The 9966-nt window shown below is 40.6% G+C and overlaps 1 pseudogene; it reads right to left on the bottom strand.

Moving 5' to 3' along the window:
• Nucleotides 1-8241: 8241 nt before the first annotated feature.
• LOC147505431 (BTB/POZ domain-containing protein At3g05675 pseudogene) lies at nt 8242-9350 on the bottom strand (annotated as a pseudogene).
• Nucleotides 9351-9966: the final 616 nt, after the last annotated feature.

Raw genomic sequence — 9966 nt, 5'->3', positions numbered from 1 at the left:
GCATTGGGAAGGTGTTAAGTGGATATTGAGATATCTCAAAGGCACTTCCAAATCGTATTTGTGCTTTGGTGGAAGTAAGCCCTTACTTGAAGGTTACACTGATGCAGACATGGCAAGTGATGTTGACTCGGTAAAGTTCACCTCCGGTTATCTGGTTACTTTTACAGGGGGAGCAGTTTCTTGGCAATCAAAGTTGCAAAAGTGTGTTGCCCTCTCCACTACAGAAGCCGAGTATATTGCAGCCACTGAGTGTTGCAAAGAGTTGCTATGGATGAAGAGGTTTTTCGATGAACTAGGGATAAAGCAGAAACAGTTTGTAGTTCTATGTGACAGTCAGAGCGCCATCCATTTGAGCAAAAATCCGAGTTTTCATTCTAGATCCAAGCACATACACGTGCGTTATCATTGGATTAGAGAAGTACTCGAAGACAAGCATTTGTGTATCGAGAAGATCCATACCGACAAGAACGGGTCGGATATGATGACCAAAGTCTTACCGAAAGGTAAGTTTAATGTTTGTTGTGCTATTGCCGGAATGACAGCACACTCCTCCTGTTGATTTGGAAATTGCATGGAGGTAGCCCCCCTCACTGTTCGGGAGGAGGAGATTGTTGGCTTTATCCCTCACATGAGGAGGAAAGGATTTCATTCTGCGTGGAAATGTTTGAGCGCCCATGCCATGGAAGACTTCCAGTAACTTCAGCACGACCCGCGCCCTAGTCTATTTTCAGAAGAAAATTGGGACCGCGAGTTTGCAATAAGATTTAGAGTTTTTGGCAAAACCTTACACCCAGAAAACACACGAGAGGCAGCACAAAAGTCAGAGAAAACCTAATCTTGAAAGCTATCAAGATTGACAGATAACCTTTACAGAGATACAACCCTCTAAAGAGATAAGAGTGATCTAGTAAGGTAAGAGACTGAAAGGAGAGATTGTAATCTTCTTTCCCACTTTATAAAGAACTAGCTCTTGTGGAAGTATGCACCATTGGCCGAACCACGGTATATCTTTGTGTTGATTCCCTTATCAATTTATTCTCAGCCATTAACATCTGATTCTGCTTTTCTAATTCATACATCCTTCTCAACAAATCTTTTAAAGACACTTCTTTCTCTTGCATTTCCTCTGCTTCTTCTATCATCCTACTTGTTGACCTTCGAGTTCTTCGCTCCTCATTCTTAGATAAAGCCTGAAAAGTGCTTCCCTCATTCACCATTATTGCCTTACTTGCTGTAGCACGCTTTGGAGGCATCTTGATTACTCTCTCTAACCAAAGAACCCAAGAAAAGAATGTTCTTTCTTGAAAACACCCCTTTCTCTTCCTCACCAAGACTTCAATTAATGGATTCGATCAAAGAAAAAGAAAACGAAAATCAAACACTCGATCTTTGTCTTTGAACCCAGACGGCGCCAATGTAGTGATCAGATTAATCACATACGATTTATAAGAATAAAGAAACTAAAGATGAGAAAATGAAGACTGAAGTGAGCTAGAAACACAGTTTTATTAAGGAGTAACAATGGTGGTTACAATTTCCTCACTCTCTCTCTCTGCTCATGTTCTTTACAAATGATTATATCTAATGATTTGGAATGGCCTCAATCTCTTCTTTTCCAGTCTATTTATAGTACTTTCAGAACATCTTTTACCAATCAACTCTTGCCGCGTGTCCATCTTCTTCTTCCTTCTTTTTTCCCGCCTTCTATCTGTAATGACAAACTTATTTAACATTTAACGATATATTGCCATATTTCAGGTTGGAATATCGGGGTGACGATATTTGCCCACGACAAAAAGCAAATTACCTTGGCTGTATTGTACAGGTGGCAACATCATGGATATTTAGGATATCTTCTATTCAGCAGTCCTAACAACACAAGTTATACATCTTCCCCACTGAAAAGTACCTTGACAGTACACATGTATGAGGTAGATCATTACAACTTATCCAAGATCCAGGACAAGTTTCGATCGGATGTGTGAGACTAAACCCCCATGGAATAATACAACTCCAACACTTCCAGAAACAAATCATCCTCAGCTTTGATGAATTTTTAACGACCCATCCTTACCAGTTACCACTTGTTCGTAAGGTCTCCGTTTAGCTAGCCAAGGCCAAAGCCCATCATGGGTGCGGTTTTCCTATCAAATATCGGACAACACCCTCATAGAACTTCATATGTCATTGACTAATAGCCTACATATCTAAGAAGAATTAATAGGAATGACTAATCCAGAGGGCTACTGCAAAGTTCACTTGTTTGGGGATACACATGACATATCTAAAGCTAGAATTGGCAACTGTGACAATTTAGACACTAAAAACTCCAGACAATCAAAAAAATAATGCAAAAATATCCCATTACGATTTTTACTATTACCTAGAGAAAACTAGAAAAGAGTTCTTCATTATATGTAAGTTCGTCTAGAATGAGTTCTAGAAGCGGGGTTCTGCACGAAGACCCAGTAAAACTCTGAAGTTAATTAATACTAATACAGGAAGCAAACTTTAAGGAGAAAGAAAATATGCAAAATACCTCAAACCATCAGCTCTTGAAGTTTGACCTTGTAAATATGCTTGCTTCTTTATAACGTCAAGCTCCATAATCTACATAAGTAAAGATCAATTGTGAATTGTGGACTAACAGGTATTTCCATTTTTCTTTTGGATGAAGCTTACCAGGGAAAAGAACTGCTGAATAGCTACACAAGTTCCTTCTTTCAACCCAAAATAAAAAGTATCAAACACGATACCACAGCTGCGTGTTGGGGTTTATACCAATACCAATCGATTCCCCCACTATACAGATAACTTGTATTTGAACACAATTCAACTCCAGACAAATTCTAAATATCAACTACAACCTATACTAATATGCCCAACTCGCTAAACAGCTATTAACAATAGATAATAATGTAAAGCAGAATTAAACGCATACCACATCGAAGAGAAGCAGAAGCGTGCTGAAGACCCTAGGTATGAGAAGGATGATGAGGAATCGAGTTCAGGAACTCTAATAGTGAGAAAGAGCCATCTCGAGGAGAGGAAAAGGAGTCATATCGAGGAAGTGCAAGCTATCACTACAACAAAAGGGGTCTATTGCAGCGCACTCTTTTGCCACGCCTAAAATTTGTTGCAAAAAACCATCTTTTACAACACCATTTGGCGTTGCTAAAGATCATCCATCTTAATAGAATTTTCAATTTGGAAAATACCTAGAGCAACACCTTGTGCGTTGCAAAAGTGTGCACTTAAATTTAAAAAGATAATTAAATTGAAAATATTTGTTGTTGGCAACAAGCGTAGTCTTTATATAAATTAAATCCCTATTATGACCGGCTTGGCCAATCGGGTGTAGTCCCATGTTGCGACCTTACGGTGTTGCTAATTGGCTTTGGTTTGACGGGACATATAGTTTTTGGCTGAAAATATTTTTCAGCCCGCTAGAGTTTTCATGTTCCTGCTTCCAGTCCTCAAAAATTAGAAAATAAAATTAGAAAGAACAAAAAAAACCCTAGATTCCATTCTCCCTCTTCTATCTCAACCAAAACTTCTTTCCTCCATCTCCATTACACGTCCTCTTTCTCTCCACATCTCGCAATCTTATCTCTCCCAATCTCGCTTCATTCCTTCAACGAGCTCGTAAACGAAGCTTTCATACACAATATCTAATTTAGATTCACTAACATTCACATACACCATCAGATCTACCTTCCACTAGATTCTACTCACTTTTCTGTACGTTTTCATATTCATTTCACTTAATTTCATCTTCATTTAGGTCTTTAAAAAAGTTCAAATTTTAATCTTTACTTATTTTATTTCAGATTTTAAGAGTGTGTTTAAGGCTGGATTGATGAAAATTTGCTAATCTACTACCAAGCACAGGGACCGGTATTGTTATTGCTTTGTTAAAAGGCTTAACCAATAAGGGTTCGGGGACACAAAGAATGGTTGGTAAGAACCGTTTACTCTGCTTCTATGGCGTATTCATGTTTAGCAATGCATGTGAGTTTAGAAGGCTGGATGCAATGATTGATGATGGACCAAACCTGGCATCCTACTATAATTTTAACAAAATTTTCTCATAGTAGCTTTTTTTTGGGTGTTTGTGTTTTGGAAGTTTACTCAATATTTGTCATCCCTTTGCTTGGTGGAAGTTAATTATTTGGGATAGTTCTACCATCCTAATCTTGTCGCCAGGTGGGATATTGCTTAGAGGATGAACACCGCTAGTCTATGAGTTCATGCCTAGAGGAGCTTGGAGAATCATCTCTTCCGAGTAGGTTACAGCGTTGTCACATTTTGATATTCCCAGTTTATATGCTTCATAAATGTATCGAAGATATGCTCTCTGCTCCTTTGCATGTGTGTTATTTCTTGGAGATGGGCATTGTTTATATGGCATTAATATCCAATTTCTTGTGAATGCAGGGGTTCTTATTTCCAACCATTATCCCGAACCTTCGTATGAAGGTTGCACTTTGGGAACTCTTGAAGGGCTTGCATTTCCTTGATCCGGAATAGGTAGCTTTTAACTCCTAGCTGCCTGCCTAAAGTGAATTTCATAAGTGGAAGTATTCCTCTAGTAGTATGGATGGATGCTTGTCGGCTGATGTCTCGCCTATGGGGATTAAAGATTTGTTGAAAGGCCAAAGATTAGTTTGCAAACCACATTACCGGACGGACCGCGGGCCTTCTCTTGATTGTATGGCGGCGAGGCAAAGTGAGAGCTATAGAACGGGAATGTTCATCGTGCGGTTGTTGGCAGCCCTGTCCAAATATGATTTCACCCGCACTACACTAAAAATTGCTTTTTTATTTTCTTTTTGTCTTGTAGAGCACAAAGGCTCTTATGAGCCTTTTATAGAGATAGTGTCAAGTAATCTCGCAATGCGGCATGAATTTGATGACGGGCATAATTCTTACTAGTTTTCTGCGGTTGAGTACTAACATGCAGTTGTGGTGGGAAGGGATCTTGATGCTTCCATTCCCGTTCGGGGATTCAACCGATAGAGATGCTGATGGATCGATTCACTTTCGCCCTTGGATCAAAGACATAGAGAAGAAAGGCTTACGTGTCCGGTCCCAAAGAAATGGAGATGAAGGGACTGGAGGAGAACAAGAGCCGGGGAGCTAGCTAGGTATTCCCGAGAGGGCCGAGATGGGATGAGATCGGTTAAGCTTTTTCACTTCCTTTCTCCGGTAGCGATGATGGTCTTCCGAGAGCCTCGACGCCTCATGCGACGGATAGAGCGGCCGGGCTCCAATCTTTGCTAGCTGGTGAGCTTGCCCCGGGCTCGCAGCGGGGGATAGGAAGTCGAGGGATGCTTATTGACGTCATTATGATTGCTTCCACGCTTTGAAACAAAAGTTGTATATCGGGGATTTTAAAACTTCTAATATACTTTTGGATTCGGTATGTGGCTTTAATGCATAATTTATTTGTACCATACATTTCTCCCTCTGTCGCACACACACAAACACATGAGACACACACAATCTCCTATTGACTTCTAAACTTTTTATAATTTTCATTCCGTAACTACAATGCAAAGCTTTTCGATTTTGGGGCCAAGGATGGACTAACGGTGATAAGAGCCATGTCTCTACTAGGGTAATGGGGACATATGGATATCTTTGCTCCCGTATCTTGCTACAGGTATATTGAATGGCTCACATGTCTCTGTTTACCTATTTTAAATATCCATGTGCAACTTCTTGCAAATGATCCCAGTCCATCATCCATGTATGCATTCGAGGCACATTCCTCCATTCTTTTGGTTGGTGCGAAATCTATTAAAACTTCTATTCAAATTTGCACCTCTTCAGTCCAACACAAATCCAATTCTTCCATGACTATGATTTTGACATGGCTAATCTATCGAAAGCACCATCTGTCATCTGTATGTGTGGTGGGCGAACCAACATAACGCTCCTTTGGAATACCCGTTGACAACTTTATTGGGATTTCATGTCATTTAGTTATGTCTTGTCTCTATGTTCTTCATATTTTTACACATTAATACTTGTTTTATTTTATATTTTTTTAGTTTTCATCGTATTAGTTTTCCGTGCTTCTTAATAAAGGACAGAATCCTTTTTACTAGATATAGTTCACATAGGATATCTTGCTAATTGAAGTGGTGAGTGGCTTGTTTTGTTTTTTTATGTTTATTGTTTCATGCAGATTGTTTGGGTACTTGAGAGTATTAGCACTGAATGAGCTTCCCCGGAGTCAAAGTTCTACCCTTGTTACGTATTTCTATTAGGATAACCTCTTTTGGGAAAACCTTCTACTTTTTCTTTTGAGAGTCGGTTTAGTCCGGTGGGATAATCTCATGCTAGTGTCGGATAATGGATTAGCCTCTTATGCTATCGGAAGGGGCTAACGCTTTGCTTTTCCCATCCCTTTTAGTCGACTTTGGCTTCCCGTTCAAGTTCAACAGCTTATAGAAGTCAGGGGCCCATGCTACCATATGAAAGAATTGACTACTCTATGAGGGATAGACTAGAGTTGTCCAATACGATAGAGGCTACTCCCATTGAAAAAGCAGGGTTTTGACTTGAGTTCTTTTAAACGGACTCGATTCACGGTATGCCAATGAATGGACAATCAAAAGCTGTCCTTGTCATCTGTCTAAGACCTTCTTTTATAGGCAGTTTCCGTGGATCAAGAAAGAACCGAATCGATTCGTCTTTCTATTGTCCCAAAGGCAAGCGGATCAACCGCCTTCCTTCATTCCCCAATTGTAGAGATTGATTATCCGAGAGGCGCGCTTGGCTTCTATTCAGGGCGGAGGAAATGGGAAAAGGGATCGCAAAGATCAATTACCAAGCAAGGAAAGCAAACGCTACCCGGTGTTGCGAGGAAAGATATAGCTATCAAAAGCTGAAACTGGAACTTCGAGTCTAAAATAGTTGGAAAGGTCCCGCTGCCAACCACGCTTCCGCGGCTTCTCTTTCCTTCTTAGCACTACGTTAACAATAGCAAAACTAGCTTCGACTCTTCCTATTGAATTGAGTTTGAGTCGGGTGATTGAACTCGAAATGATTTAATCGGTAAGTTCCTTTCTCTTCTCTTAAGGCATATTCTCTATTGTGATTTATCGTATATATGCAAAATATCAATCGGTTATGGATGATCTTTAAAGCCTCACTAGCCAACGCCGTTAAATTTAGTGAGGCTTCAATCAACGGAGGTGGGCGGGAGGTAACTCAATTGGATATATAGTTCGAAAAGAATTAGCCGAGCTTTCCAAAAGTGATGTTGTTTGCCATTTGTTGTTCAAAGGGCTTGCCCCTAAGGGCACGGAATAGAAGGGTACAAAAAGTGGCGATCGTGGCACGGCTTTGCCGACCGGGCCAAAAAGAAGGTGCATCGCTAAATATTAATGAATTCCGTTAAGTGTTAGCTATCACGATAGTTCTTTTTACCTTACCGCAAATCCGCCTTTCCTATCATTCCTATCGGGTTAGCTTCTATCGTCTTTGTGCTCTGCCGGTGTTTACGCGCATCCGATGGAAGTGGAGTGAAGGAGCTCTCGGTGAGAGGGGCGAAGTAACGACTTTAGTACAAGCGCTTATGCATGGGGCTGCTTCGGCTTTGCTAGTTAGTGGTTGAGTTCCGTCGGGTTAGCTCCGCCCTCGCCTAGTTTGGTATTCGATCGGGCTGTGGTGAGTTAGCTTCTATGTGCGCCTTTGAGTGTTCAGCCCTGTCTTCAAGCCTTGAATCAGATGAGTGAAAGTCGTTTCCCGCTTGCTTTCGGGTCAAGTTCCTCTCGAAGTTGCTTTCGGGTGTTAGTCTCGAGTAAACTCCTCTTGGCGAATTACGTGTGTTAGTAGCGGCTGTTACGGTGTTGTAAGTAGCTCCGTTAAGTAGCACCCGTTAGTGGGGCACTAATGGATGACATCGACCTCGAGTTAGAGCTGTAGCTTAGTGTTTCGAGTTTGTGCCAAAGCGCTTATCCGCCCAGCCCGGAAAAACAAAAAAGGTCTCATCCCTATAAGTAGTGTGGTAAAACCTCTAAAAGAAAAAAAAGACTGACTCACAATGCCAAAACAAATCCTCTTGGCCCCTGTTACTTAGATTTCAAAAGCCCGATGGTCAAGATCCTTTTTCTCGATAAGTTAAAGCATGATGACCGATCAAAACAAAAAGTATGAAGCCTCGCAAAAATCCCCACCCGGGAATGGCCCTATAATCCCAACCCTTAAGTATAGTATCCAATTTTCCTCCTAGTACCACAGTTGGGAGTATCCAAGATTACCATATGCAATTGCCTCCAAAACCTTAGCTGCAACTTCAATGACCTTCACCATCGCCTCAAGCATGTCGAAGATCACGGAGTTTGAACCTCAACGGCCTTCAATAATGTTTTTACGATGCTTCCACCCAACTTATTACAAATTCTCTCAATGTTTCCAATTTAGTTAAAATTTGGCATGCCCAAGCTAAATCAAGAAGAAGGGATGCAGTTCGGTAACTTATCTGTGTCCAAAACCGGGCCCCTCGAGACTTCAGTTTAAAGCGACTCCAAAGAGGCCATAGAATCTGTTTAGTAAACTTCTCGAGCATTCCCTCATTTCACTTTTTTATCTCGTCGTTGGCTACAACAAGTGGGGCATCATCATCTTCACGTAAGCATATACTCAAGTTGCTCTTGGCGGAGGATTTCGGATCATTCATGGAAGGAGAAGGCGAAGATGTGGCAAAACGGATAGCCGACATAAAAAATTCTGTGATGGTTAGGATTAACCGGTTGGAGACGGGCAAGGATTGGTTCAAATTTGAGCTCCTAGGCGGGTGTAATTTTAAGAATCTCCTCCTCCTCAGCCTCCTCCCAAGGGACTGCCTCTAAGTACTCAACACACTTACCAATAATGTCCTCACAACCAAGTTCGACACCACTTGAAGGGTACCAATGGCATTTCTAACACCATGGCATGTGTTGGGCCCCGAGCCATCGAGAAACAGCATAGAGGAGACGTAGCAATGAAACATGGTGGTCAAACCGAGATTCTTGGCAATACACTTTCGACGATCTTGGGAGTCCAAGATCTTGCACGTGGGCCATTCTCCCACGGCCCCCGACCAAAGTACTTGGTCTTTTTTACGAGAACATGGGAGTGACAATACAACCATTCATCCCTGCCCTCTTGTGTTCGTATCCTAACAACAACATCACTAGTGGACTTATTCCCGATGTTGCATTGAGCCCTTGCTTCTTCTGTAGTATTGATCTCCATTCAAGCTCTGAAAACTAATGACAAGGCCCTTTACACATCTTGGCACCTTGTTCTCTTTCTTGGTAGCTCTACTCTGGTTTTGATATTTTCGTAGTCTCTAGCTCTTCATTCCTTTTGCGACACCGGCAACGCTGCTTGATTTACTTGATGTTTAGCCTTATTTTATTGTTTCATTGGTGATAACTTTATGACACGAGGTTTTTTAATGGTTTGGCATTTACATGTACAATTTAGTTCAAAATCTATTAGTTTTTGCTATTTTTGTCTTCTTATTTGATCCATACCTTCATGAATGTGATCAAGTTATAACTTTGATAAGTTCTTTCTAAGCTTTTGGCTATGGGCACCAATTTACGCATATAGGAGGTGCATAGTTTCATATGCATTGTCAACTTGAGTGTGTATTAGGTTTATTAATGTTTCTAATAAATTTACTTACGTGATTTTTTTTTTTTTAATTTGTTATGCCAGATTGGTCGATTGGTCGCCAGAAGTAGTAGAATTAAGAAGAAGCTCCGAGTGGATGCTGCTCAAATTAGCATGTTATAGACATTATTTGTGGAATTTTAGTTTTGAATAATTCGTTTAATTTAGTTGAACGTTGTTAAGATTATGTGAGACGATGTTTTTTCGCAAAAAATAGTTATGTGAATTCTTTAAGATCTTTTGTATTGATCGAATGGTTTAGTAATGAAATTCATTTTGTTATGATTT

Source organism: Coptis chinensis, chromosome 4 (assembly GCF_015680905.1).
Source record: "Coptis chinensis isolate HL-2020 chromosome 4, ASM1568090v1, whole genome shotgun sequence".
In the NCBI taxonomy this organism is placed as follows: Eukaryota; Viridiplantae; Streptophyta; class Magnoliopsida; order Ranunculales; family Ranunculaceae; genus Coptis; species Coptis chinensis.
The sequence above is the reverse complement of the archived record's forward strand: the minus strand, read 5'-3'. Positions and strand labels throughout refer to the sequence as shown.